Source organism: Rosa rugosa, chromosome 6 (assembly GCF_958449725.1).
Source record: "Rosa rugosa chromosome 6, drRosRugo1.1, whole genome shotgun sequence".
Lineage (NCBI taxonomy): Eukaryota > Viridiplantae > Streptophyta > Magnoliopsida > Rosales > Rosaceae > Rosa > Rosa rugosa.
This window is the reverse complement of record NC_084825.1, coordinates 18,349,550-18,356,261: the sequence shown is the minus strand read 5'-3', so window position 1 is coordinate 18,356,261 and position 6,712 is coordinate 18,349,550. Positions and strand designations below refer to the sequence as shown.

The following is a 6,712-nucleotide window of genomic DNA, read 5'->3' as shown; positions in this document are numbered from 1 at the left end:
TGAGGTTGTTTGTGTTTTAAGTTTAAGTAGGCGGGACACTTAAAGTTTTGAAATGGAGTTTGATCTTGGTCGGTAAATAATGGGGAGATTTAGAGTCAACTCTCTGTAAATGTTATTAGATGAGGGTGTGTTTCTGTGGTGATGGATTTTAGGAGAAATGGTTAAGTGCAATTTTGGGTATTGATTGTAGTGACATTGTTGGGTATCCATAGTGGTTCAAGTGAATTACTATGCGATATGGAGTTTGATTCGGTTTCTAAATCGTAAATTCATAGGGTATGAATTGTGGTAAGTTTAATAGAGCAATTAATAGAGGAAATGGTTGAGATTTTATAAGAGTTGTAAGAGTAACTCTAAAGACGTGGGTTTTTCCTAGCTAACTCAGGATGTGTTTAGCTTTATAAATCCCTAATCCTATCGATGAAATTGTTGTGTTTGGTTTGACTCAGAGGATACTAGCTAGACCTCGATGCGACTTAATTGATTGTTGGATTCTTTTTGAGTGATTGTTTTTATTGCATCATTATGAAAGATGTGTGCAGTAGAGTTGTTTATGGTTTTGAAAATAGTATTGGGTGACCAAGGTTCGATCCTTGGTGTTGTTGTTGGTTAAACAAAAAGAAAAGAAAACATGCACACCATCTTATTGATTTTACATTACAAAAAAAAAAAAAAAAAAAAAAAAAAAAAAAAAAAGGAAAACGAGGACCATGCTATACTAAGCCTAGTCAGCAGCTCCGGATGGATTGAGGCTGAGCTCAAGAGAAACGTTTGAGCCACTGTGGTAACCGCCTGAGCCACCAGAATAGTAACCAAAAGCGCTACCTTCCTCGGAAGTAGCCTTCAGGTTACCAAAGACGTCCTCGCCGTGCACGGGGAACAGAGGAAGAGTTTGAACCTCCTGGTGATCTCCTCCTCGTTGTTGCAGGGATGTTTGTCCTCCTGTTGTGCCAAAAGAGTTGTACTGGTATTAGTGTTGAAGTGTGAGGAAGAATATGAAACAAAATTTAAATCAAGAAATCCTTCATTACCAGTAGAATAGGTGGAACCAAAGTTGAGATCAATGGATCTACCATCATCAGTAGAACTAGTGGACCCAAAATTGATGTCAATGGATCCACCAGCTGGCCCAAAATTGATGTCGATGGATCCACCTGCACCAGTAGAACCAGTGGACCCAAAATTGAGATCAATGGATCCACCAGTACCAAGAGAACTAGTTTCCATGGGCACTGGAGCAGCCTGATTACACCTATTCATCTGCTTCTCTCGAGCCCTGACGTTCTGGAACCAAAAGTAAATGTTCTTACCCTCAACATGTCCATACTGGTTCAGCTGGAGGCAGATCTCGTGAATGTGCTCTGTAGTTGGGCACTTAAATCCCTTGACGTAGTAAAGATCCTTGAGGATTCTTATTTGTTCTGGAGTAGGAATCCACCTGGTACGGCTTCGCCAGAAATCCATGTTGGCACTACTTCCAGCTGCTTGGGTGTTTCCTCCCTCCTCTGTTGGTTGCTGTTGTTGTGGTTCCATTTGTTGCGGGGTTTGGAGCTCCATTAGTTGCAGAGTTCGTGGCTCTTGGGTCATGGAGTGAGAGGATGTGAAAATCGAGGAATACATGGTTTAGTGTTTGAGGGAGATTTTGTTAGAAGGATTGGAGTTGTTGAACTGGTGATTGGAGATCTGAGATTCTCAGAGGAAAGATGAGATCGAATCTTCAAATGGAAGAAAAGATCTGAGAAAGAAGGATTGAAGATTTGGAGGAAAAGATTGAAGATCTGAAAGTTCAGAGGAAAGATGGGATTGAATCAACTAGATGGGAGAGAAGATCAGAAGAGAAGGATCGAAATTGATGAGGAAAGGATTTGAGAAGAGAAAGGCTGAAGAGTTGAGAGAGAAAGACTTGAGCTCGGAAGAAAATTTCTTTTCTTTTGGAGTGAACAGTTTTTCTCCAGAATGCACCTATTTATAGAACAAGGTAAGCAGATCTCCACCGTTGGATGAACGATCTCAGAATTTGAATCCACGCGTTGGATTAAAGTCGCCCCGAAACCCGGAAAAGCTGTTGGCGCGTGTTGAGCGTGTAAGGGGACAGGCCGAACCTCGAGACGCTGTGGCAGACAGCTTTAGCCGAAAGTGATTTGCTTTCCGTAAATCACGGAAGAGACGTGTCGTGGCACGTGGAGTGTACCGACAGTTTGTTGTTATTCTATCGCTTATGATAGAATAAATAAAAGAAGTTGCATGGATAGTAACGAGAGCAGCTGGTGCTCTAGTGGTTGAAGAGCAAGGCTCTTGTACAAGAGGTCAGAGGTTCGAACCTTGCCTCTCGTTTATTTTTATTATGTTCGCTTATGACATAATAAGTATAACATTTGTACACATTATATTAAGCACAGCTTGTGCTCCAGTGGCTGGGGACAAAAGTTTTGTGCAGCAGGTTGAGGTTTCGAACCTTGCCTTCCCCGTTATTTTATTTATGTCGCTTATGACATAATAAATATAACACGTGGGCATATATTAATGAAGGCAGCTCTTGCTTCAGTGGTTGGGAGCAAAACCTTCGTGTTCGAGGTCGGGAGTTCGAACCTTACCTCTTACAAATATTTTTGGATCTCGTATATGCTTGATATACGGACGTATATACGGTATGTACGGTATACATACGTATATACGGTCTGTATGGTATGCATACGTATATACGGTATGTACAATTTCATACCGTAGCCGAGCTAAAAAGTTGTGGGCCAAATAGTAAGCCCAAATGTTAGGCCCGATTTGTAGGCCCAAATGGTAGGCCCAAATGGTAAGCCCAATTGTTCGGCCCGATTAGTAGGCCCAAATGTTAAACCCAAATTGGTTTGGGCCGGTTCGAAATGTGGATGGTCCGATTTCTTCAGGCCCAATTGGCCAGCCCTAGTGCTTAGCCGAGGGATTGAGCAAGCCCAAGTCATCATCATTGGGTGACATAATTTATTGGCGTGCTTTTGGGGATGATTTGTTTTGAGTGATGCATCTCTATGGTTGTGTAGAATAGTGCATGCTTAAGTTTTACTATAGAGATTTACCGTGATGCTAATGGAGTAGCGAAACGCTTTGTGGGAGTGTTTACTGTGCTTGTATGCCAGTACAGAGTGATGATCTATGTGAAGATCTATGTGATGATTTTGTGTAATTGATGTGGAGTGATGTTGAGCAGTTGTGTTGTGCGTTTACGTTTGTGATGAAAGGATTTAGTGGCCATAGGAATGTATTTTTATACAAAGGATTGTGGCTTTGTAGATTACTACAGATTTGGAAAAGATGGAGATTTTATGATTAGGTCAACCTTAATTGAGAGGAATTGACTTACGCTTAAATTTCGGGACGAAATTTCTTTAAGGAGGGTAGATTGTAATACCCCGAAAAATCCAAATTAATTTCCGTGGATTTTTAGAAATGATTTCACAATAGTGGGAGCGAGTACGAGGCTCTGAGAAGTTGTGGAATTAGTTCGAACGATTAATTTTCGAAAACGTACGTTATTTAGGGGCACGCGAAAATCGACTTTTTATACGTATGGAATTTGGGAAAACTTCCTTCATGAAAGTTGTAGAGCTCGTCGACACGATCGCGTGCATATATGGAACGCAAAAATCGGAGTTCGTATGAATTAGTTATGATTTTTTGAAAAAGTTTCCAATTTAGTATAAAGCTTCCATTTTGGAAATTTCCAAAAATAAAAACAGATTTTTCCAAAATTGGAAAATCGGCTGCGATTTTAGTTCCCCGCCGGAAATCGCCTCCAAAACTTCGATCGACGATTTCTTCCTCCTCCGGCCACCGATCCTCACCAAACTTCTTCCATTGGCTTCGTATGGTCCTTGCGCACCTGTCTGTGGCAGCCTTTCACGGCGGCGCGGCCTGTAGCGGCGGCGGCAAGCCCGGTCCGATTTAAGCTCGATTTTGGTCAACGCCGGTTTTCTCCTAGCTCCGGCCACCAAAACTTCCGATCCTTGGCTCCATGAACTCCCCTCAACCTGCTGATCATCATACTAGGAGGATTGCACCTAGAGTGACCGGTTTCACGTTCGTCGGAGCTCGGTAAGTTTTCAATCCGAAACGAAAATCTTTCGATCGGTATATCTCGAGCTGTAGTGCATCGTTTTGATTGATTCTTTTTCCAGTGGGTTCCCCTTGATGTTATTAACAACTCTCTAGAAGGCATCGAGGCCTGAAATTGAAGCTTTGACGTCGAAATCGAGCCTTGCCGGATTCTGCAAAATTTTGGAATTTTTCCGACCACAGAAGCTTTCGATCGGTATATCTCGAGCTACAGACCATATTTTTCTGTGATTCTTGAACCAGTGAGTTCTTCTTGAGTTTCTTAACAACTCTTCAGAAGGAATCGAAGCCTTAAATTGACGTTTTTACGTCGAATTGGAGCTCGCCGTTTTCTGCAGTTTCTCGCCGGTTTCTGGAAAATTCCGGCCACCTTCATACTGTTCAAGGTAATTTTCGACCCCTTCCGGTCATTTTCAGACTTCGTGCTAGTTATGAAAGTTGTTAAGCATGATGAGAGGAAGAAGAGCAGCCCGGCCCCGACACCATTGGTGGTGGTTGGCGGCGGCTCTGCCACTAACTCCGGCGGCCCTTTCCGGCCACCTCCGGGGATCAAAAATATGGTTTCTGTACATTTTCAGATTCTATATTTCAATACGATCATTTCGATATATTATACGCAATTTTTGGATATCGTATGATTAAGTTATGAATTTTACGATTTCGATCGATTTCGATCGTTCGATTTGTGATCTGTGAAGATCGGACCGTCCGATGGACTTGTAGTTTTGTTATGTTGATCTTATGACTGTCCCAGTGGCTTTGTGTGGTCATGGGCGAAGATCCGACCGTTGGATCTTCGTATAATTGTGAAATAGTGATTCGGAAGGCGATTCGTGAGAATCTAACCGTCGGATTTTCGTATAATTTTGAGGAGATGTTTGTTAGAGTGATTCAAGAAGATCTGACCGTTGGATCTTCGTGATAATTTTGGAGGATGATCCTAAGGGCGATCCGTGAGGATCCGACCGTTGGATCATCATATAAATTCGATCTGGCCGTTGGATCATCATTAAATTAGAATCCGACCGTTGGATTTCCGTATATGTGTGGTTTATGAATGATTGCTAAGTTAAGATCGTATCTGACTAGGTGATTGACGGTTTGAGTTAGTGGACGATTGTGGATTGTATTTTGAGCGGAATTGAAGACGCAGCGGGATTATCGAGGTGAGTAAACCTCACGTGGTTCATATTACGAACCGAGTACTTTTAATTAATTTATTTTTTGTCGTCATTGTGTGAACTATAGTTGGTATTAATGGGCATTCCTGTGTGAATGTCTATCTATATATATATTATTTATGTGAAATAATATGTATTGTTGAAATTGTGAGATATTATGTACTGTTATGGTTGTGTTGAGTTTATTGTTGAAAAGCAACAATATTGTGAGAGGTATTAAATTTATTGTTGAGAAACAATAAATTGTTGATTTGTTGAGATATATTGATCTGTGGAGATCAATAGGTCACGGGGGTGACCATGGCATCTATTAGTGAACCACGCCCTTGTACCGGGTAGGTGGAAACTAATAGCATTAAATCGTGAACCACGCCCTCGCGCCGGGTAGGTGGAAACGATCAGTTAGAGCTCTAGTCTGTCTGCCAAATGTTGAGTGACCTTATGAGGGTAACGGGGAGTGACTCATAAGTGTATAATATTTATATATATATATATATATATTTATATATATATGAGAGTGAGAAAGTGAAGTGGTTTTGTGGTGATCATTGTAATTGTGATGTTTCTACATTTCTATACTTGAGTTAAAGGAAATGTATTTTATTAAATCAACAGTTCTTCTTGTTTACTCATACTGGCTGTAAAAAGCTTACCGGGTTTTGTGTTGTTGCAACTCCCGGTACACTATTCAAATTGTGTAGCGGGTAATCCTACAGGACAGGAGAACCAGGACGGTGATCGTGCGGTTAGAGCAATTGTTAGAGTTTTACAGCAATTGTACGTTGTGAGGTGTGTTATGCTCATTTGAGCTTTACAATATTGCTTGTGAGAGTGAATTGTAATAATGAACTCGAAGTTTCGAGATTTGGATTTTGTAATTGTAATTATTCATGTTTCGGATTTGAATTTATTATTCAAAATTCGGGGCGTGACAAAAAGAAACTGAAGAAACCACCAAAGATGTATGATTCCATCGAGAGAGATGAATGGAAACAGTTTGTTGCTTCACGATTATCAAGGAACTGATTGAGGATCCAATGCTTTCTTTTGCACAGAAGGTAAGCATTATTTAAAGTTATGTTGTATATACATTGTGTTGTAAAATATGTTTGCATAATTATGTAGTGGAGTAGGAAGTCGAAGAGAACCAGCTACTCACAAGAGCAAATTGATGAGGTGCGGATTGAATGGAGTGAGTTTGTTACAAGGAAATACTTGTAGATGTTTATGATGAAGCGTGATATTTGTAGTGCTGCTTTTTATGGAACAAGTAGTCTTTGTTGATCGTATGTTAAGTTGGACAGAATTATTTAAGTTTCATTGTTTAATATGTAGTAGTACTTAAGTAGTTTACTTATTGTAGAATATGATATTTTAACTTTTGGTTTATGAAAGATATATTGCTTAATAATTTTTTGGTATTTTGA

The 6,712-nt window shown here is 40.4% G+C and overlaps 1 long non-coding RNA gene across 1 annotated transcript; it reads left to right on the top strand.

The window, feature by feature from the left end:
- Positions 1–6,297: 6,297 nt before the first annotated feature.
- On the top strand, positions 6,298–6,712 carry LOC133714254 (uncharacterized). Its single transcript, XR_009848515.1, has 2 exons — positions 6,298–6,343; positions 6,411–6,712. It is a non-coding gene; the product is annotated as an uncharacterized LOC133714254 (long non-coding RNA).